Source organism: Acipenser ruthenus, chromosome 33 (assembly GCF_902713425.1).
Source record: "Acipenser ruthenus chromosome 33, fAciRut3.2 maternal haplotype, whole genome shotgun sequence".
NCBI classification, from domain to species: Eukaryota; Metazoa; Chordata; class Actinopteri; order Acipenseriformes; family Acipenseridae; genus Acipenser; species Acipenser ruthenus.
In genome coordinates this window covers 2435413-2459038 of record NC_081221.1, presented here as the reverse complement: position 1 = coordinate 2459038, position 23626 = coordinate 2435413, and the positions used below count along the sequence as shown (strand labels likewise).

At 37.7% G+C, this 23626-nt stretch overlaps 1 protein-coding gene across 3 annotated transcripts in view; it reads left to right on the top strand.

Annotated features, from left to right (window-relative positions):
- LOC117433413 (signal transducer and activator of transcription 5B-like) overlaps window positions 1-23626 on the top strand; it is a 58810-nt gene that overhangs the window by 16922 nt on the left and 18262 nt on the right. Inside the window, exons 2-3 of one of the 3 annotated variants that reach the window (XM_034055654.3) lie at window positions 14794-14887; window positions 20179-20244. The gene's annotated coding sequence lies outside the window, so the exon portion shown is untranslated. Of the gene's footprint in view, window positions 1-14793; window positions 14888-17886; window positions 17906-20178; window positions 20245-23626 lie in introns of those variants that run through there. The other 2 variants (XM_059006710.1, XM_034055653.3) reach the window with 2 other exon arrangements.

Sequence of the window (23626 nt, the reverse complement as noted above, 5' to 3'; positions counted from 1 at the left end):
GATGTTCTGCTGGGTTGTACTTCTCCAGGCGGAAATGTCAGGAAACGAACTGCTGTGGAATATTGCCAGAAACGCTTTGCACTCATTGCAGATTGTGAAGGCACTGTAAATGCAAGCTTGGGCTGCAAACTAAAACTGCATTACTTGAGTGCTGCTGCCTTGATTGCCCTTCGCACGCACAGTCTGCCTCTGCAGCCTGACATTCGTGAATATTTATTTTCAAGATCATACTGTAGCATATTTCAAGCACGTGTACAGTATTATAGATAACAAAGATAAAGATAGCCTACTCTTTAAAGTAATAATCTTTGGTGTTGAATAGATCTTTGAAGCAGAGTGTAGTTAATGATTTACAATAATAATCTTTTGGTATTGAATAGATCTTTTGAAGCAGAGTACAGTTAATGATTTACAGTCAGTTCTGTGGATTGCTCATGTACAGTCCATTGAATGTAAAATTGTAATATGTGTGTTCACTAAAGGGACTATTTCTACAGATTATGTTATATAATATCTATCATCTGTTACTATTTTGTAGGTGTATTAAAAATGTAAGGAATTTTAACATTAGGCCAATGAAATGACCCTTAACTTCAAATTTGTGTCGCTACTGGGTTAGGCACAAAATTAAAAACACCTGGTGCTCTAACATTATCATTAGTTGCAGGCAGGACAGCACTGATGTACCGAGGGGTGCTTGAATATTCTTCAATGATTACCACTTGTAATTTCTACAAGTTGGGGGTACGAATGTGTGATGTGGGGGAGACCCATTCATTCTTTTGACTGTTCAGTAATGTGACATCTCCCATACAGAAGCATCTGTCTGATCTACTGCCTTGCCTTTCACAACTAAAACTGACTTACAACAGAGACATGCAGCTTCTATACATTGCACAACATCCCATTTGCAAACACATTAGTCAGTCATGTGACGCACAGCCCATTTCCACCTGTGTGTTTTTTTTTTCAATATTTTTATTTATTTATTTATTTATTCATTCATTCATTCATTCATTCATTCATTCATTCATATGCTTACCAGTTCCATTTTCTTCAAGCGAGGCTTCTGGGATCAGCAATGGTTTATCTCTTCAATTTTTAAATCTCAGGCTTTACGATAGGAAGACATTTCATGCGAATGTTATTTAGTACTTGACATCTGTTGCAGCTTGCAAAATGATCAATTTCAGCACAATTTAAAAGCAAATGAAGACAGACTAAATCGAGCGCAGAAAGAAGACGTTTATAGTTTCTATTCAAAGTGTTTGTTAATGACAAAAAGGCTGTGAGAATTTCATTTTGTTCCTTGACTTAATCAGTCTATACTGATTTGAAATCACATTTGGGCCACTGAATGGAAGTGGTGCTTTTGTTTCTCTAATAAGCTCTCTATGTATCAAACTAATGACAAGTGCAAGATGTTTGTTTTGGTGCTATCCATATACACAGATGTTTAATCACAGCAGTTCTTAGTTTTGCCAGTAATGATGACACACCAGTGCAGCAAACCTTACAGGAATGGTCCGATTTCTCATACTGATATTTTTGGTATGTTATTAAGTTATTATTAGACTTTTACAAAACACTGGTTTTAAGCAATTACAGTACACGAGTTTGACCTAATGAGAGATTTGCATTAATATTTTCCTCCAATCTTTTTCAAGGCAATTAACCAATATAATTAAGCAATTTTAAAAGCAACAAAAAAAACAAACAAGACAATACACACACGCAGAGTGATTTAAAACCTTTGTATGGGGGAGATAAAATGTAGATCACATTTATGTAATACTACCATTATTAATGGAAATACCCATAAGCTGTTGGTCACAGTTATTGCATCCTGTTATTGTTTTACAATGCCAGATGTGAATTGTGTATATATATTAAATACCCTTGACAAATGCTTTTTAGGTGAAATGGGAAAAACTTAACAAGGGCAAGATAACATCTTTGTTAATCTGTTGTTATTAAAAAGAAGTCAGACAGATTTAGTTTTTAGCGATGCAGGATTTTGTGTCGTTACTGTGGATTTGATAGACTTAACCCGAAATTGTCATGGGTTTGTGAACCTGTTATTGTCCTTTCAAAATGTAGGTCAAGCCCTCGGATGGGGATTAGTTCTGTATATTGTATTTTGGGCTTCAACTTTCTTTTTCTTGGGATAGTATGGTATCCAACAGGGCTTCATAATGCATCTCAGTGCATCTGTTAATGTTGATTTATTCAGTAAGAAATTGGCTGCCGACTGCACTTCTAATCAGGGTTGGTGTAAAAAAAATAAATAAATAAAACAAAAATAATTAAATTCCAATTCATTATTAAAATCAATTTTCAATTCCAGTTCCCATTCCATTTTAATTAATTCAAATTACGTGTTCTTCAAGGACTTCAAATTGGAATGGATTAAAATTGAATTGGAATGGATTAAAATTGAATTGGAATGGATTAAAAGGAATTGGAATTGACCCCAACCCTGCCTCTAATATTCTCCTGTTATGAATCATTATGAGATCTCTAGTAATAGAGCACTTCTTTTTTTAGTGTTGCAATCAAAACTGAGATCAGTATTTGCAGTATTCCTTGATCATTTCTTTTAAGAAGTACATTATGTTGACATTCCATTCATTTTACTTCTTTATTTCACTAGTGTAATTTGACTTTAAAGAAGGCTTTTTTTAGACAGGCTAATATAAATATATAATGACATCACGTCTTCAACATTAAAGTTTTCAGTGGGTTTTTTCCCCTCCTGTTTCTTCCTGTGTTTAGGGGAACTTTGGTCAAAAGTACGTGTACAATGAGTAATTTTCATCAAAACTGAACCACTGACTCAGCAGGTCTTTAGGTTTGTAGCGTTTTTTTCTCTCTTATTCATTTTTCTGGATGATCCAGTGCTCTGAGATATTGTCTTTGTACTTGGTACTGTATTGTTTAATTTCCTCTGGGGCAATTTTGATTTGTAGGCTAAAAAAAAAAAAAAATAATAATAATTTCACGTGTCAGCCACCACCACATAACACTTAACATATTCATTTTACAGTACCATTGCATCAGAGATCCCTTTGTATTATGTCCACAAGGATGCTGGATTTGTATTTCACAAGTTCACTAATTGTTTTTATATGTTAAAAGTGCTCCAGAGGGGATAATAACACTGTCTGCAGCCAAGCATAGTAAGTAGCATTAGCTTCCTCTCATAAACCTCAACCGCCTACAGTATGTCATTCAACCCTGTCTCTCTCTCAAGCAGAGACCGACAGTTGAGTTCAATTGTGATGTTAGTCTGGTATACAGCTAGGGGCGGCACTGACAGTGATGTGAACCAATCACATGACAGATGGAGACTATTGCCCGGTGGGGTCAGAATGAGGTTTTAACCAATCACAGGCCAGAATTTCCAACCACTGATTCATATAGATAGATATATAGATAGATACTGTAAACGGTGGGAATGAGTTTAGGGGAACATTAGTTTTAAAATGCATTATTTATATGTTTTTTCTATTTACTTCTATAGCTAACCTTTTTTGCAGTACACCTCTTACCCACAGCATTCAAGAAAATTCTATAAATTTGCTTGAAGAAGATTATTTTAAACACACATACAGTATAATTGTAGATTGCCTGAAATATACCCTCCCCTCCCCTCCCCATCTTCACTCAAAGATCAGGTCCTGTCAGGACATGGCTAAGTATTACCTGCCAGGGAATTCTTCAGGATCTGTGTCTGCTTCCCAAGGGCGCTGTGGCAAACCCTCCATATACTTCCACTCTCTGCTTTTTTCAAACACTGTTTTGAAGATTAGTATTACTGACTGCTGGATGTTCTCCTATGCTCTTATGTTCCTATTTTTATATTCACAATGATTTAAAGAATCTCTGTTTCCTACCTTTTTGTTTTAGACATTTCATGACATTACTTATACAGTGCACTGTATATCTTACAATATGTTAGATATTTTTTCTAGCAGTATGTATTTGTAGCTTTTTAGTATGTACTGTGGAGTGCTCTGTATAAGTACAGATAAGTCCTCTAGGCCGTCCTCTTCCTGTTCAGATCTGCTAAACAGTGCCTTTTTCAGTCTGGGTGTCTTTTATATTAGGTACACCTGAGCGAAACATTACAATCCACCAGGAGTAAAATTATATATATATATATATATATATATATATATATATATATATATATATATATATATATATATATATATTTGACATGAGAACTTTACAAAGCAGTTTAACTTTAAATGTAAGGGCATATGCCTCCCCCAGTTTGAGAGATTAATAAAAATAAAAAAATAATAATTTACTGTTCAGGTTTCCTTTATACATTGGTGTAGCGTGTTCCCAGTGTTTTATTAGCAGATGAAGTAAACCATGCACTGTAGCCTGTTATAGGTGTGTGTCTAGCAGACCCACATGGAGTTCTGCTTTTCCTATTATTGCTTAGCCACTGGGACCAGATGGTTTATCTACAACACAGAGGCTGTGTTATAGTGGATTAGTGGCGGATTGGCACAGAACTGCTCAATGAGGCTAGGTGTGTGTGTGTGTGTGTGTGTGTGTGGAAAGGGTTTATTGCCCTTTTGAAATGACCTATCCCTATCAGAGGTAGCTCTGTTTCCTGTCCCGGATGGTACATTAAAATACTGCAAGACCACAGGTATGTTTTCAACACTGTTGCCCCACCTCCCCCAGCCTAGATGTTAACTCTTTCCTAAATCACAAACTGTAGAATGATCTACCAGGATATCTCACCTCTTTTAAACAGCTTTAAATCTCACTTATTTCCCCTGTCCTCCTCAATGTATAAGTGTAGTTATTTTTAAGGATTTATTCTTTGCAATATTGTTAGGTAGTATCTTTATTCTAAACTTTTGATGTATGAAAGGCGCTATGCAAATTGCCATATTTCATAATACAGTACAAGGCAGTTGTATTCATATACTACCTCTAAGTGTGTAGCAGTCAAAGGAATTCCATGGTTCTATGTGGTTCGATGCGAGTCCGGCATACCAAATGATAAGTTAAGCTCCTGGCAACACCTGGAATGGCTCAAACTGCTATATGGAGGGATTCCAGTGCTTATGCAAAGTTATGCAAACAATAACACCGCTCTTTACAAATCCAACTGATCTACGAAAAGAAACAACTAATCAATGAAGTACGGGTGTCAAACGTAACCTGGGTTTAATTTTGCTTTAATATTGTGTTTGCACCCTGAGTAGCTCTGTAAGTTTTGCGGTAATGCAAAATCGAGAAGTTCCCCTATTTAACACTGATCTAACACTTCCTTACTTTAAAGTAACATTGAGGCAATCTGAGAATTGACGGAAACTACAGTTATGTGTGTTATTTCAAGATTCGTGCGGGTCGAAGTCTGAAACAGGCCCCTTTTGAGTTATTTCTATAGTCCTAAACTACTGTAGTTCATTAAAGACAGTTTGACACAGTGCTGAGGATTTACCGAGTTGTGTAGAGCAGTCTAGACAAGTTTTCCACAAGTAGAAAAACCCCTTCTGGGATTTCTCGCCACAAAATTAGATTCAACGAAAGAGCCTGATTGTAATTTCAATGCTGATATAGCTAAATGGTAATAGCTGGGCAGTAGTGTGAAGTAGTGGTTAGGGCTCTGGACTCTTGACTGGAGGGTCATGGGTTCAATCCCAGGTGGGGGACACTGCTGCTTTACCCTTGAGCAAGGTACTTTACCTAGATTGCTCCAGTAAAAACCCAACTGTATAAATGGGTAATTGTATGTAAAAATAATGTGATATCTTGTAACAATTGTAAGTCACCCTGGATAAATAAATAATAATAATAACATGCATGCAGTGTAATGTAACTGTAATTACACATGGTTTAAATAAGGTTTCATTTAGGGTGTAGAGAGAGACTTGCTTACAACTATATTTATCCTTAACAGAATCTGTAACCTGCACTGCCATCCCAGTATTTTGTTTTCCAGCTAATTAAAAACTAAATAGGCTAATAATAATTGTATATTTGTTTTATATTTTGAAAGAATATTCAAACATGAAATGTCCTTAATCAGGACTACCTTTCTAACTATTGAAGGCTGTATAATAATACTCATTACTGATTTAAGGTTAGAGTGGTCTATTAAAAATAAAGTAATCATAAGCCGCATTATCTTTTTACACGGAGTACCAAAAAACTCAAAAGCTTGGCACTTTTAAATACACAATAGAATACATGAGAGGATGATCACTGTCTCGCTGTTTCACTGAACCTGGTTACTTTCAAAACGGAACTCCAGCATTATGGACAAAAATGTCTATAGAAAAGATCTCCACTCTAAGCAGCAGACCAGTAAACATATCTAAAGTACAACAGTAATATTTAGAGGGACATTTTTTTTTTTTATTTCCCAGTTATTTTCATTTCTGCAACAGAGCATTTGTTATTTATCTTGCATCTAGGTTACTGTAAATGTCAACCCTGGATTTTAGGATTGCTGGTGAATTCTTCTGATCAAAGTGAAAACATGTTTATTATGATTTTGGTTCAAAACAAAACCCTAGTTTTGTGTTTTGTTTTGTTTTTTTTAAACCATTGCAACATATCCAGATTAAAAAAAAAAAAAAGATTCCTTATTTTATGCAAGCCACAAGTCACGACATGTGTTGATGGTGCGTTGTTCATATAAGACTGAAACACAGCTGTGCCACTCAGTATATGGGTAGATTTGTTCCTCCCCTTTGTACATTCTTGATATTAATGCATTACATTTAATTGCATTTTAAAAAACAACATTTAGAGATGAATTGGGCAAGAGTACACTTGTCTGTTTTGCACAGCTGGCCATGATTCCAGAAATAATAATCTTTACGAAAGAGAGAATCTGGGTTGAAGTATAAGTGCTTGTGAAACGTGGTGGCTGCGTGATTCTTGGTTTGCTTTATAGCTTTTGATCATTTTATTTCCCCTTTGCAAAAACTGCAAATTGTATTGTGGATTAAAAAGCCTTGACAAATGGATGGCACTGTATCTTAAGATGATGAATAATGAAATTCCATTTCTGCTTTGAAATTGTTGGGAGTTTCAAGAATTGTCGTAGAATAAGAGCATTCGGATGCATTTTCCCTCTTGAATTTAAAAAAAAAAAAAGGCATTGAATACTGTAAAAGAATTGCAGCATTGAGAACATGGTACTGTACCATTGCTGTTTAATACTGGGATTAATGCAGTCTTTCCTTATAAAGATTCTGCAATACTTGAAACGCCTTGGGACAAGGGTATTGTTTTGAAAACAGGAGAGATCTGCTGTACTCCCAGTGTTTATTTCATAGAAGAGTCGATATGCATTCACAGTGTGTGTCTCCCGATATCCAGTAAAAAAAGAGATTAGGCATTCATGACAGGAATCTGAGGAGTCTGGAATAATAGACAACTGATTCGGGCAGCTTTAGGAAATGCTTTAAATCTGCGGGGCAACTGAACAGAATATCTGTATAATACAGTTGGTCATTGTGCTACACTAAGTGTAAAACATCACAAATTCAGTGCTGTGCCCTTTGGTTATCTATTTGGGACCGGCTGACTCATTTCTTTATCTTTATTCTTCATGCTTGCCTTTACTGCTTTTATTAAAAAAAAAAAAATATATATATATATATATATATATATATATATATATATATATAAATATATATATATATATATATATATATATATATATATATATATATATATATATATATATATATAAATATTACTGATTATTTCAGTATACAGACGAGAGTGTGCCGTGGCTCAATTTGTCTTAACAGTAGGTCCGTCTGTATTTAGAAAGACAATGATATAAAAAAGTGCAGTACAATACAATTACATTGGGGTACTGAATACAATAAAATTACCCTAGGATTAACTCATTTCAATGTCTTATATTCCTACCCATGTATGTATTTTTCAGTATAAAGTATACACAGTAGTTTACTGCTCCTGTGGGGTTATATTTCCTGTACTACAAAAGCAGTCTGCAGTTTTGAGTGGCGTTCTCTTCCCTAGACCCGTATATAGTACAGGTCTGCGTAGGTGCACAGATCTCCTTTAGATCTTTAAAACAGATCTGTGGCAAAGTGGTTAACAGTGCGCAGGAATACAGCAGTGATCGATGAAGAGACAGACAACGGTAATCCAGGTGCATTGTTGTTTATTTTTAGAATCCAAAGTCTGATGACAGAACGGCAGTAAACAATAACAATGAGAAATTGGCAATACAGCGGCGTGTATTGCACTGTTTTAATCCACGGGTTGGTCAAGAAATAATAGTCCCGATCTTATACACCCACACATAACACAAAACACAAATTCAAGTCCACAGTGCGTGCTAAAGTGCTCATGGTGTAAATACAGTTATTCGTGAAACAAAGTGCAGTGTAGTCCGGGTTTGTGCAGGCCTCTGGCGACAGCTCCGGATCATGTTAGCCGTGTAAAGAACAACAAACAGTATATTTAAAAACGACAAAACAAACAAAACACTCACAATAATAACACACGTCTTTCATTCCAGTTCAGCTTAACCATAACAAGGAACAGATCACTTGGCTATGCCCCCTAGGTTAACTAGTGCAACCGCTCCTCCAATCCGCGGCTGCCACGTCGTTTCCCTTCCGGGTCGATGATTTAGTGTATTGTAGCTCCGCCCTCTTTCTAGATGACCGACTTCCTTCTAACCCTGGGAATGAATTGTCTGGCCATCCAGTCCAGGGCACGCTGTTACCTTTACACAGCGCCCTCACAGGTCGGGAGAGTGATTTATCACCAAGAATCATTTTCATGGAAGATTGTTTTATAACTAATTCTATGCATTGTACTGGAAAATATATGAATAAGGTTACAGGTTGGCAAATGATATTGGCATAGCTGTTGACAACATGCTTGCGTGAGTGGGCTCATGGATTTGCACAGCAGCTGTCAAACAAGACAGAATGTAGAGTGAGGTTTTAAAAAAAGAAAAAGCAACACTCAGCTGTCAGTCCCCCCCTTTGTTCTTTCCCGTTGGTGTCCTGATGTGTTTTTTGTTTTGTTTTTGCCGGCGTTCGTTTAGCAGTTTTATATTTTCCAGTGTTTGCAAAACCATGGGTTTTGTGGTGTTATGGAAATATATATGCAACAGTACTGTCCATTACAGCACAGGTGAAAAGCTCTGGATGCTAGTTAATTGTTATTGTTAATTGTGTTTTTTAATTTTGAAATGCAATTACATTTTATATGCACTATGCACTATCACAATAGTAGGACAAGTTCAAGAAAAGCCAATCGAAGCACAAGGCAGGACAATAATTTAGCATAACAGCATAAGTGCATAACAGCTAACCTGGTGACGGCTCAAACATTGGGATCGTTCAAAAAACTACTTTAAGTCTGCCCTGGCGCTAACAGTAGATTAAGTGATGAGCATTGATGTTTTTTGTAAGTGGGAATGAGGAACCTAGTTAGCATTGATTGTTTGCATGCTGGGTTTTACATCCCATTATACTCCATACGCAATACTGTGGTACAGTAATAAACCTTGTGCTACACCGATGCAATTAAATAGCAGGGAATGCAATTTATTTTTCCCCTTTTTTTACTGTGCAGTTCTTGATGTGTATGTGGGTTACAGTATGTTTGAAAATAAAACCTTGATTGTATTTGTTTTCCTTCAAAATTCATTACAAGAAATCCAACTGAGGTAACATTTTGAAGTATTTCACACAATCGCATTTTAGTTTAAGCCTATGATTTAAACTTACTATGCAGTATGGCCTTGTTCGCAAAAATTAAACACTCTGGGGTTAAATAGTACTTTGAGACTGGGAATAAAACATTTTCTTAAGCAGTTGACATTTTGACAACGGCAAAGCTTTTAAAAAGTAATTGTCAAACCATTCCTTAAATAGTCCTTTTGTGAATAAGAGTCTACACCATTTTATATTCTTCCTTTGTGGATGCGGCTTGCTGTGGCATTTGATTGGTGAGGTAAATCAATTGGTTTTGCAAAGAATGATTTGCTCTGTTTTTACTTTAGTAATCAAATATCCTCTGTTCACACAGATACTGCCATACAATGGCTAATTTGCATTAAGAAAAATGATTCATATTAAGCAAAACTAATACAAACAAGATGGAATTAGACTAAAATAGGCCCCAGACTATGATCCATCAATGCTGTAACATATAAACAGAATCTAATGAATAGAAAGAGTTTGCATTCTTTATTATAAAGCAGCTGCAAGCCTTACGATAGATCTGGACGCTTTAACTTATGTAGGTCTTGCGATATGATAAGTCAACCAACTCCCTGACGAAGGCATTTGCTTTAATCTATTGCAATGACAACGCAGGCAAGCAGTTGATGTATTAACAACTGTAAGCCAGGGGATACTTATTGTACCGTACACTCAATCCAGAGCAAAATTCAAGTAAGGTGTATGCAACTGCCTGTCAACTGATTCCTAGCGGCAAAGACATTATCTGTGCACAAAAGGTAGGCCCTGACTGCTACGTTAATACAGTAAAGATTTTAGATTGTCTCATTTTTTTTGTTAAATGTTAAGAGTAAACTTATGCACACCGCAGGCAAGATGAACAACACAAAACCTTAAATCTACATGCTTCTACTTTTTCTTCCATTCGGTTTGAGTTTGTGTTCATTTCAAGCCCTATTTTCCATGATGGTATTTATTTAACGCACTCAAACGACTAATTATTTTCACCGTTTCAACCCTTCTTGTTGTTTATCCCTTACAGAATACCCCACCTCATTTATTACACAGCTACAGAAACTGCCCCCCCCCCCACACTTTTGAAATCAAAGTTATGCCACTGCCTGTACTGACAATTAAAGTTTCACATTTTCCCTTCAAATATGTAAATCTCAAGCTTAATGCTCTACTGCCAACTACATTTCTTTTCCGTACAGCACTTAATTCCGCGTTAATCTTTCTTTCTGTCCGTGTTCTCGTTAACATGGATTCCATAGGGCTCTAGTTAATGTGCATTCACCAGAGTTCATGAGCTCTCTCTAGTTGTACAGGACAGTAATTGCTTACCATATGCCAGCGCCCTCTAGTGATCTTTGTTTTGCTGGCAATACACTGCTGTGAACTAGAGGGCGCTGGTGCTTATCATACTAATATAAAGACCCTTTGACTGATCTAGCCTGCATTAGATATGTCTATGGCAGGCAATTAGAACTGAAGACCAACTCCTAGTTAAAGCACCTTAACACTGTACAGTGCTGTTACTGTCCCCTACATATTGAATTGAGGAGTAATGCCTTTTTGTGCCAGCCAGCTACTGTTTGCTTCGAAGGGCAGGCTACCAGTAAATACAGTAGTCTGAAGTCCAGTAATCTGTTGCAGTGTTTGTGGTTTTCTGTCGTAACAATTAAACAATTGTGGATTGACTCTAAATGGTTTGCATTTCGTGCCAGCAAGCATCAGTTGTGTGCGAGTGCCAGGAAAAATACAACTCCTGGTCATGAACCTGGTTATCTAATGTCCGTGATAAAGTACAATCCTTTTGTTGTTTTTGGAAGTTTATTATTCCTGGCCAATATGACTGGTAGCTATTATATTGGCTTATTGCTCAAGTGTTTTAAAATGGTCCCTTTTGTGGTAATTGTAAGCTTACTTTGACATGCTTATTGTTTTTGGGATTAGTCTGTAAAAATATTATTGAGTTTACTGGCTCCATCTGCTCCTATTTCATAGTACAATGCAGATACTATACTACAGCTCCTCTCTGCCTATCAGCAGTCCTCACTGCCTCAGGCACTCAGGCCTTGTTGCACATTGGGATTTTCCAAGCTATTTGCATTCTCTTTATCTACTCTAGTCCTTTTGCTCTCAGTCTTTTGCACTGTGCTTGAAGCCTTAACTAAAGGCATCAACAGTGCAGGCATTACTTTTAAGTAAGGTGGAACTACTGTTATGAAATCCAAACATGGGCAGCAAAAACACAGCATTCAACATGCAAACAGACACGGAATTGCGCACAGACTGGAAGAACTTCACTCACTGACATTTCAGCCGAGGCAATGTATCTCACTTAAGTTCACACAGAATCAAACTGGCTGACCCGCGCGGCCAGTTGGATTCCAGGTCAGTAAGTTTTGATTTTGCTTGAATACAGCAAACGATGTCTTTTTTGGGGGCAACAAAGCATAAACAAGAAGAATCCCCGTCCCTGGAGAAGGAGCATTTTCTTAACGAAATGCGTCAAAGCCCACCTCCGACTGAGAAAGAAGTAAAACGTTCAAACTGCATTTGACTTAAGGTTGCCGACCGTCCATACATTTACGGCCGGTCAGTAAAATAAAAAGGCACATTTTAAAAATACAAAAATGTCCTTGATTTTGAATCGAAATAAATATGGTATGTTTTTGTATTGCTTTGTGGCTTTCCCAATCTGCTCGAATTACATATACCTTCATCTTATGTGATGGCAGTGAAACGCATCAATAGAAGAATGGGAGGGTGTTCTAGTGTGTCTGCAGGGTTTTCTCTTGTCGGTACACAGTGTTCTTGTATCTACTGTATCAGTAACTTCTACTGCACTGTAGGGAAATGCCGTATTTGCACTACAGTACACAGTGCGGGCTGTTCAGCAGCATAATGAAAATGATGTCATTCCGGTTGGTGCAGGAATATAATCTTGTGGTGTGTCCTAATTTAATTTTATTGACACCTAGGCATCTTGTTTTTAGCCATTCAAAATAATAATAGCCTATTTTTTTCATGAAGGAACATTGTAAATAAAACAATAATATTTAATTAACAGTGTCTCATTGCTTTTTTTTTAAAACATTTTTTTAACCTTTTTAAGCTAAAAACAGTGCAATTACAACAAACACCCCAAAACCCTACTGACCTATCTTTCCAGTTTTGAGTTTAATATTAGTTCGGCCTAAAATGTCTTTTATTGCACTGTTTCGTCAGTCTTTGGTAGATGGTAACGGTGCAGCGTCTGTTGCAATGATTCCATGTGGGCGCTATGTCCTTTTCAACTTTTGAAAGTTCATATTTAGTAAATTAAACCAGCCCCTAGGTTAAGGTCTCCTTGAAAGAAATCTATTGAGCTTTATGCCATTCATGAGTTCAACATGGTACTCACTCCAGTCACAAACATGTCACAAGATATTCATTATGGTCGTGCGCCTTCTCTGGCCTTCATTAGTTGGACTTGAGCCTGTCTTAGGCTATCCAGTAGGACTTACTGAAAAACTAACCCCTACACCCAAAACCATTTGAACCCTTACCCTAAATACTTACTGTATTGACCAGAAAATATTGTGCAAATGAAAATTTGGAGTAAATGCGTTTTGAGAATCTAGTCCTACAGTATATGTACGCTATTGTATGTAAATGATTTAGTTTGCATTTACTGAATAGCAGCCTTTGACAACCCCAGCTCGAAAGAGGGTAGATTTAGCAAAGTCTTTTGAGGCATTTTTACTGAAGAAAGAACTTTTTTTTACTGAAGAAAGAAGAACATTTCTAAATTGAATGCAACACAGCAACTGAGAAGGTGCCAGAGGTGTTCACTGGTTTTGTAACATTCACATTTGTGAATGGAAGACCTTAATAATCTGTGAGGTCTCCTATGACTCACATTACAGTATCCCTGTTACGGTAATGGTTATTTAAGGAGAGGGAATGATACAGAACTGCATCTACTATAAGATACTGTAGTTACTCTACAGTACTGTGAACGTTCTTTGGATAAAATTGAGAAACTTGGGAGTGATTTATCTGGCAACTTAAAGAAATGAAAAAAAAAAAACTAAACTTAATTTGAATTTACATAGGCTACTACTACTGTATAGAAAATCTTGGAAAGTCGCGGTGCTCCGCCTCAATAGCATTATTACATGTGACAGGCTGTAATTGCATGATGTAACAACTTTGCCTACAGCACTGTAGATAATACCCCAGGCAGTTGCATGTGATTTATGATTGATAATATACAAAAAAACACAAGTGTTCCAGGTCAGCTACGTCTGCTCTATAGTTAAGTGTTCTGTTGCTTTTTAAAATCTATTTTACTTTATTTCCACTGCACTGTTCCTGAGACGTTCCTTTCCATTTAAATTGACAATTTTGTATCGATAAAGGTCTCAAACCACCAAAACATTACACTTGGAATATGCTGAAATGCATGGCAACAGAACTGCATCAAACTGTCAGTCCACATCTGAACCAGCCCTGGCTGTCTGAGCTCAGAGATGAGGGTTATAACCACTGCACCTACAACATGTAGGATGCTGGGTGGTTTTGTTTTGTGGTTTTACTGACATCAATGGAAGGTACATTTGTTGCATGAACAGCTGACCTTTATGTACAGCGGTGAGTTTCAGTATCTGTGTATTCACTATGACTGTACAGTTTGTAAATTACAATCTGGTAGACACCTCAACTGAGCTACACTGGTGTACCCCAGGGTGGACAGGATCTTGTTAAAACAGAAACCAGCAAGTTCCTGGTATGTTAGTGCTTCATGTGCTGTTCATTTGAATTGAATGGCTGGGGAATCCCCCATAATGTAACCACACTGAGTATTCGTTCTAGTTGAAAAATTCCATCGCTCATGTATCAGTGTTGTTGTATAGAGTTTTGCTTTTTTATCTTCCAGAATTGAGTTTTAAAAACAGAGAGAACTTGAGTGAGCGTGAAAATACAGAGGATTTGTACTGCGCAGTCATCTTTTTGAGTTGGATTCCAGACAGGGGCTTCCCAAAGCAATTCAGTGGAACTAATAGCTTTCTTATGTTTTCAGGAAAGGACCCAGGACTTGAAGCTGTGCTTCCCTGACTGCTTGACTCACAGAGCACACCACTCAGTTGTGCCTTTACCAGGAGAGCCCCAGATTGGTACAGATTTGAGCTCTTCTTAAGCGCTTACTTTTGCCCGAAAAATAGTCGAGATGTCAGTTGTGTCCTCTGATGCCACCCCACATTAAATAACATGGCCACAGCATCACATATTTCTCTGGATAAATCATTCTTTTGACTTTCATAAATAGGTGTTTTAGAAGTATGTATATTGACTGCACATTTTACCATATAATGGAAAACCATCTGCCACTTACTTTTTCAACCTTCAGCAACAGTTTTTCGCTGTAAGCCTCAATCTCGTGCAATGTTTGTATAATATTACATGCCTACTGTAACAAAACTACTGTGACACCTAGATTTACAATCCATCTTCTGTGTCTTTTAATCTGATGGACTGCACTGTACAGTGTCTTTTTTGGTAGCCATGGCGAAGCTTCAGACTGCACATTCAGTTGTAGGTCCAGAGAAAAATTGTATTAACAAACACAGCTGTTACATAAAAAAAAAATGTATTGAATTTGTACACAAAGTTGTTATGTTGGAAGGTTAGTTTTCTTCTTAATAATAATCAGCCAGTGTTCTTCAGGTCAGGTTTAATTAGTTGTATTCCGCAACAAAGCGAATTCGAAGACAGTGCAGAACGCAGTCACAACAGTACTACAAGCAAACTTCTAGGTCAGCAGATGGAATCTGAGCAACAGAGCGGATTGCAAGGGAACTTACAGGTCTCGGCAGGTGGTAGTCGAGCCTCGCCCTGGCCTCAAGATGTTGTCTGAGCTGCCAGGGCACAGAGATGGTATGTCTGAGCTGGCGTCAGTGTAGATGTAGTCTTCTGAGCCCCAAAATTACTTTGTACAGCACAGATATATACAGCTAGCTTATGTAATTTCCTTGACCAAATTTGGTCTTATTTCCCTAGTGCGATCTTTGGTGTGAGACAAGCACATTAACAGATAAGATCTGCATTTCTTCTTCACTCCACCAAGGTCAGCAAAAACCCAGATAGCAAGAGTTTACTTAAGCATTAATCTTGAATTGCAATTATTGAGGAGGCACAAACCTTTCTGAATGTTGTAAGGTTCTAGGCAATTCAGCAAAAATAATTAACAACTTGATGTGTTTTGCTCAATTCTCAGACATACCCACGCATCACAAGGTCGAACGATAAGGCTGGTGGTTGCAAACTGCTGATGTAAACCAGCTATGTACAGTCTGATTTTAAGAGTTCATTGCCTGTGTTGATTCAGAGGTTACATTAAACACAGGAAAATCACAGAATGTTCAAGGATAGAGTTTCAATGATTTCTCACTTCTTTAACATTTAAAGGGTCACATAAAAGTATCACAATTTATATAAAACTTTACAATATGTCCTAAAACGTGTATCGCATGCTCTATGCCCTTGTACAGTGAGCTCAAGCCCGCGTAAACAGAAAACTTGCATTTGTCGACGTACAACTTCTATAAAGTACTGGACTGTTTTAGTATGAGTGAAAAAAGTAGGCAGAAAGTCAATAGAATAGACCATCCAGGTTAAATTAAGATCTTGTCTGTGCTGTCGACTTGATAAATTTTCATTGAGGTTCACATACGTATTTAAGTACAGTGGTGTGTACAGTATATGAAGAGGCTGTATAAAGGGATGGATTTAAAACTGCCATTGATTGCGTAGACCTTTTTGCCTCGCGACCTGGGTTCTGGTTTGCAGTAGCTATGGAAGGGTAACAGATGTTGGAAGTATAATATCAGGGAGAGTGTGGGTGGGGTTGTAGTCTTAGTGCATGCTTTCAGAAGAACGGGATTTCTTCACTTTCAGCATGGCTTGCTTGGATTTACCCCACCCCCTTAAAAAGACTGGGGTAATTCCAAGCATGCCTCTGTGTCTCGCACACGCACACACACACATGCCAAGGGGAACCATTTACAAACATGACAGTAAATCCCCAAGTGAAGCTAAAGAAGATATAAGGGGGTGCTGACACTTATACTCATGATTGCCTTTGAGAAGTATTTATCAGCAGGGATTAAAAAAATCCATTCCTTAATGTGTTGATTTCAAAACAAGAAAAGCTGTCCTTCCCTCACCTTTACAATTGAGTACCAATCAATGCCAATTCACTTCAGTATTGAGTCTTTTAAAGGCTGATTTTATTTTTATTGCAGTAAAAATGTCAGCGCCCCGGATGAGAGGAAGATTCACGTCAAGTCGGCTATTGTCATTTAATAGGTACTTGGTTGTAAAGGTGAAGGAAGGCCAGAAATAATCCATGAATGGATTTGTTTAATACTAGATGCTTTTTTTTTAATACTACTTAAAGTTATGAGTAGGAGTATCAGCGCAGCTCTACTGTCTTAAACCTAATGTTAAATTGACATTTTAACTGCGGGAGCTCAGCTTGAATTGGGGGTCTCACCACTTAAACAGCACCCCAAGACCATTTGGTACAGAGGAGCCACATTTTAAAGGGGGGGCTGTGAAAGCCTCAAGCATCAAATTTCTCAGTCAAATTCACTGGTAACTGTAAATCGGTCCCTCTGTTTCCGCAGTGTCAATGGGGTCTGTTACATCCGTGCAGAGCAACTAATGGTTTAACTATCAAAGAGATTTATGCACGCAAGCAGTCCTGTATAGCGACTTGCACAAGTTATGTTAGTTTGCAGGTTAAACCCCCATAGACCATTCTTTCCCATACCTTGCCCAAAGGATCACTTTAACATCACTGTTTTTGGTTTTACTTTACGTACTTGTACATTGTTAATAGAAATATACCCCAGAAAATAGTCCTGTATGGTGTATTTCCGATGCAATATGTATAGTGGTGTAATCTTTTCAATCTGTCTGCTTCGTGTCTGTAATCTGAAAAAGATGACCATGTGGGTTAAGGGTTAGATGCTTTGAACATACAGTAAATGTTTTGTCTGTTTTATCTTTTTTACTAGAATTTGTAGCTAATGAAAGCAGCCCTAGAACACAGTAAGCACCCAGAGAAACGGTGAACAATTAGCAGTGATCTATGTTAGGAATATGGAACTGGAGCAGGTGCCCCATTGAAGGTAAATCATTATGTGACATGATTTTTACCACGGGGACTCTTTTGCGGAATTGCAAGCTATTTCTGTAGCGCAAAATCTCCTCCATTAGGGGTGTTTGTGAAATGAGTTCTGGTGATCTCAGCTCTCTTCTTAACCAGAATGTGTCCGTCACAACTTTATCGGGAGTCAGAGGCCAATGGAATTAAGGAACGGAGAGACAGCCCTTCCTAAATCTGTACAATCAGATCAATAAGCAAATATGCTCTTGATTTAAAATGTCCCTAGATTCAAAGGTCACTAGTAACACCTTAAAAGTGAAAGCATACTTTTAGTTCAAAGCCATCACAAATTAAGAACAGAGGTCAAATAATTATGCTTCTATAAAAACATCATAGAAATCGTACAGAACAACTTCTTGCATACAAAAAATATGTTTAGGTGATATGATTGAACTTATTGATATGAACAAACAATAAAAAGAGAGCGCTAGAGAGTTATTATAGGTAGAATTTAAAATCTGCCCTTATAAGGAAACTGCCATTGATATTATAGCCAGCCCGCCCCCGCCCCCCACCCATTCATACTCTGCAGCGAGTTGCTGAGAAGGCATTTCTAGTATTGGTATGAATCAAGAGAAACCAGTAACACCACATCTGCAGCACAGCACTTCTCTCATTTCTGTTTGGTTGAGGTGACAGAGCTCTTCTGGCTTCTCACTTTCACAGCAGCACCATGCTGATTGGAGGGAGGTAATGACCTCATGTAAAGGAAGTGCTGTAGAGTAGATGGGCTTGGTAAAGTTATGAGGGTTTCAGTATAGAGTGCATCACAAAGTTATAGTCACTAGCAGATAAAATATTAACTCATTAATGGCCAGGGAGTGTAATACATTGTGAACGGGCTGGCTGGTGGTGAGGTCAGACCAGGAAGAGAATGGACACAGAATGAATTGTGCTGTTGCACCATTTTATTATAAATGAACAAAATAAAAGGTTTAAACACAAAACAAAAAGGCACGTTGGCCCAAAATAAACAGACAGACAAAACAGACAGTGGACAAACCTCAAAACAAGTGTCGTGCGAGTCCTTCCGCACTAGTAGCATTTGTTATTTAATTTCTCCTTCTCTCTCGCCCGTTCTCCACTGCGCACACCCAACCTTGTGTGTGTGAAACACTGGATCTTTTATGCAGCTGTACCGAGACTCGATTTGCTAATCAATCATTCAATTTGAATCTCAGCACATGAACTACTTGTGCACTCCCCGTGCCCCCCTACAGATACCCACTTTAATATGCACGTGAAGTCATTGTGCATTGTGCCTAAAGACAGATATACATTTTACATCACCTGTGCTACATATCCCCATTTATACCCCGTATGCCAATATAATAATACATATAACAGACAACATAAAACACAACATACCCACATACACAAAGAGATTTAAACATTTTAAACGCTATATACAAATAAGAATAGTAGTTCACTATATTACGTTTAACCGAAAATGTACTGTTCGGTAGGCTTTTTTTCATACTTTTCAGCATGTTGATGGATTGTAAACCACTGTAATTGAATACCGTATGTCAAGATCAACATAGTTTAAATACAGAAGTAAAATATACAGATGACTATAAATACTAGTCTGCTTTTTTCCCCTTAAATACATATTCAAGTGCAGATTTGCAGCCTAATAGACAACTACTGTAAAGTATGCAGGCCGAAGTTCATTTTTCTGTAATTGGTCTCTGCTGGGTAATGAGTAACGGTACAGTACAGGATGTGGTCTGTCACTTCCAGGCTGACAACATACGTTTGTGGTTTGCTACAAAGGCTGTGGAATAAACACAGAGTGTATAGGTTTCTATACGGTTTATGTATAGTTTTAAGTTAGTGCTCAAGAAAAGGTAAGGGATAATGGCACTGGCTACGGCAGTGGCGTAAATTTGGTTTCAAAAGTTGGGGGGGGGGTGGCAGTTTCTGTAGCTGATGCATGCATAAAGATTATTTTATCTGAAATAATGAAAAAGTAAGGGGTACATGTCTACCATGTAAATTACACCTATGGGCTACATTTTGGCATGATGACATTAGAGCTGTGTGCACCACCTTTTTATTACTTTTTGATAATTGATGAACTTTGAAAATCAAAGTGGACTATGCTGACTCCTGGACATGTGAATCTGGAGAATGAGAGTTATTGCTGTACAAGGGCTTTAGTGGCTATGCAATTTTGCCGTGACCTATACAAGTATGCATTGATTGTAATATGCATTTTTCTTTTCTTTTTAGGTTAGTGGTGTTAATCTCCAAAAGAACCTCCTGCATTTACATGATAACAGAGACTTCAGATCAGAGGTAAGAAATGATAATCCTCTTCATTGGTGACATTTTAACGGAATCTATAAGCTTTCAATAGGACATCGTGATTTTTTTTTTGTGTTTTTTTGTTTTTTAATGGTCAATATACAACACTTACAGAACTCTCTTCTTTCTGATACTTCGTCATCGTGGTGTACTATTTATTAGCCTTGAAGAGTGAAATCACAACAGTAAACAAAACTACGGCAGCCTGCAAACCAGTGAAATACTGACATAGTTTAAGTCACTATCACTTTCACTCATTCACCAGCTACTTACTGGAAACGCAGAGTCTGCTTCTGCGCAATTGGGCTATGTCGGCTCAGGGGGTGGAAGGAAGCTGGTATAGTGGTTACTGCTGCTTCTGTTTGGTCTGTCTGAATCATCTGACATCTCGCAAGGAAGCTGATCCCCGCCTGCCGCCTTCCTCTGCTCGTGGGTGCCACCATGACGCTGATCAATGCTACTGTTGCTACTGAACGCTTACCTACTCCCTGCAGACGCCCTATTCATTCAGAGTTGCCCCCCCCCCCCCACCCCCCCAAAAAAGTTGCTGCACACGGCTGTAAACATTTGAACTTAATGGCTGCCCATTGAGGCCTCTGATTTGGATTTCGAAAGACTGTGTATGAGAGAAGGGCCGAGGGAGGTAAGAGTACTGCTTTATTTGGATCAGTAAGTGGACTGTTTTCTTTCCTGTTTTTCAACTGCTCCTTTGCATCAACAACAACAAAAAAAGACAGGACGCTTGAGCAATACCTTTCCAAAAAGATGAACGATGGTTTTTATAAAGTTCTTTTAGCTGTAGCATAGCAAAGCCTGCTGCTTGATGTCTGTGGGTTAGATAGTTAGCGTTCTGCTTTGATGTCATTCACAGTAAGGCAGAGGCCATCTTCAGTTGGACTGGGTTACACTGGCATGGGGAGCTTGTACCAGTACTGCATTAGCTGAAATCTTCTTCCTCTCATTTGTAGATGTTTCATCCAAACACTGCACTTCAAAGAAATTGCTAATGTTGCATTTCTCCATGCGGAGAGACCACTTACAATACATGTTGCAGCGCTGTATATTTTACATACCATCATTAAGCTGTACGAAAAGGTAGATTGAAGACATTATGTTGTTGGAAATACAACAATAGAGGATACAAGTATGCACAGAGCAGTACAATTTAAGAGCTACGGTACTCTGCGGTTAAGAGAACACCCCTCTTGTGTTTTGTGAGTGATTCAGAACAAGGCTGACTCAAAACCTTAAATGCCTAGAGCACGATTCATGATCCCATTGGGAAGAATGAGTGTGCAGTATCATAAACTTGGGATTGATTACTCCGTCGGTTGATGTAAGATCACACACAGTTTTGGAAATGCTGACCACATAACAAACCCAAATTCCACCGTGATGCTAAAAAGTAGCTGGCCATTCATGACTCCCACATATTATTATTATTATTATTATTATTATTATTATTATTATTATTATTATTTGCTTCTTAGCAGACACCCTTACCCAGGGTGACTTACAGTTGTATACAAAAAATACATATTGCAGTACAATTAAGATCAAGATACAAAATACAATGACTTTAGTCCTAATAAGAGCAAATACAAAACAAAATGCGGTTTGATATTGGGGCAGTTCAAGAGCAGGTAACAGTGTTGATAGTTACATCAGGGTTAGATACGCGTGCAGGTGAAATACAAAATACTACAGGTTGGGTTAAGTGCAGGATTAAATACAGTTGGGAGCAGATAAGTGCAGGTTGAAGTACATTAAAGGCAGAGTGCTTTATTGTCCAGAAGGGAAGAGTTGAGTTTTACTGGTGTTGTCTGAAGAGGTGAGTCTTGAGGAGGCACCGGAAGGTGGTCAGGGACTGGGCAGTCCTGACATCCATAGGAAGGTATTTCCATCACTGCGGGGCGGGATCTGGAGGCAGGAGAGCATAGAGGAGGTACAGCTAGTCTTCTAGTACAGGTGTTGAGGAGAGGTCGGGTGGGGGTGTAGGGGGAGAGGAGGGTCTGGAGGAGCTGGGTGGAGTCTGGTCAAGGCGTCAGTCGGTAGGCAAGTTATGATGGCCACAGATTGTGCTAGACATTAGTCACCTGCAGATGCAGTTTCTTTTTACATTAAAGATATGTAGGATTCACCCTTACTATAGTCTAGGATAGTAAAAGCAAAGGTATAAGAGCATTGTGAATGCACAGTAAAGCATAGGTATGCATTGTATGTCCCATAAAAGAATAGGAACGCATATTAAAAAAAAAAAAAAAAAGAAAAACATGGTACACCATGGTAAACTGATAAGTCTTAACTACAAATGTACCACATTTAAGGACAGTGCTCCCCAGTTGTCGTTTTTACACGATCATGATATTATAACTGTTTTCTATTAAAATGAAAGGTTTTCAGTTCATTTTAAACTAGTCAAGGGAAGTTTTATTTTGAGAGATTTAAACAGAAGAAATGATATTGTACACTCCGCTTTCACTTCCCTTTTAATTAAAATTAAAAGAAATAAGATTCCTGTGTTTTATTAAGAAGTATAAATAGCCTACATGAAGTATTTGATCCTACTGCTTTAAATTTAGGATTGGTTTTCAATCTACTTTTTTGTTGTGACCGCTAGCAATGTGGTTGACTGCAGACCACAAATTAAAAATACTTTTACTAGTGCTGTATACTAGCCAAAATAGTACAAAAGCCTATATTTGGAAGTCATAAAAAAATTCCCCACAAGACTCATGTGTAATGTTGGTAAAAATGTGTCCGAAAGAATGCCATGGCAACACAATAGGATGTTTGTGACACAATTGTACATAAGACAGGCTGAATTCTGAATGCTGTATGTGGTATACTGCAATTGCATGTCCTTGACCACTAACAAAATCATATTTTAATGTATTTCAATATTTGATTTACATTAAGCAGTTGCCATATTTTAACAAAGGCTGTAAATCCATGTTTAACAGATTAAACATTCAAACATTTTGTGTAAAGTGTCCTACACATTTTCAATGAAAGATTTGACTTGATTAATGAAGTATTTATAGTCACCTTTTTTATATTTAAATTTGATTTGTTTCAAATTTGACATTGATTATCACCAGGGATCCTAGGAATCTGTTTGCTGCGGGGGAAAAAAGCGAATTTTCTGTGTTTTGGCGGAGGCTTGGAGGCTTTTTTTTATTTGTTTGATAACCAAATTAATACACTTATGTATAATCATCAGCACATGCAATTTTGCTAAACACTTACACAAACATAGTTGTTCAGTAAAAGTGCTTCTGGTTTACAGAGGTCAAGGTTGAACGAGGCGCACTGTCACGTTCATGTTGAAACATTTACTAACAGTTTACTTCAGGATCCAGTGTGTTGTTAT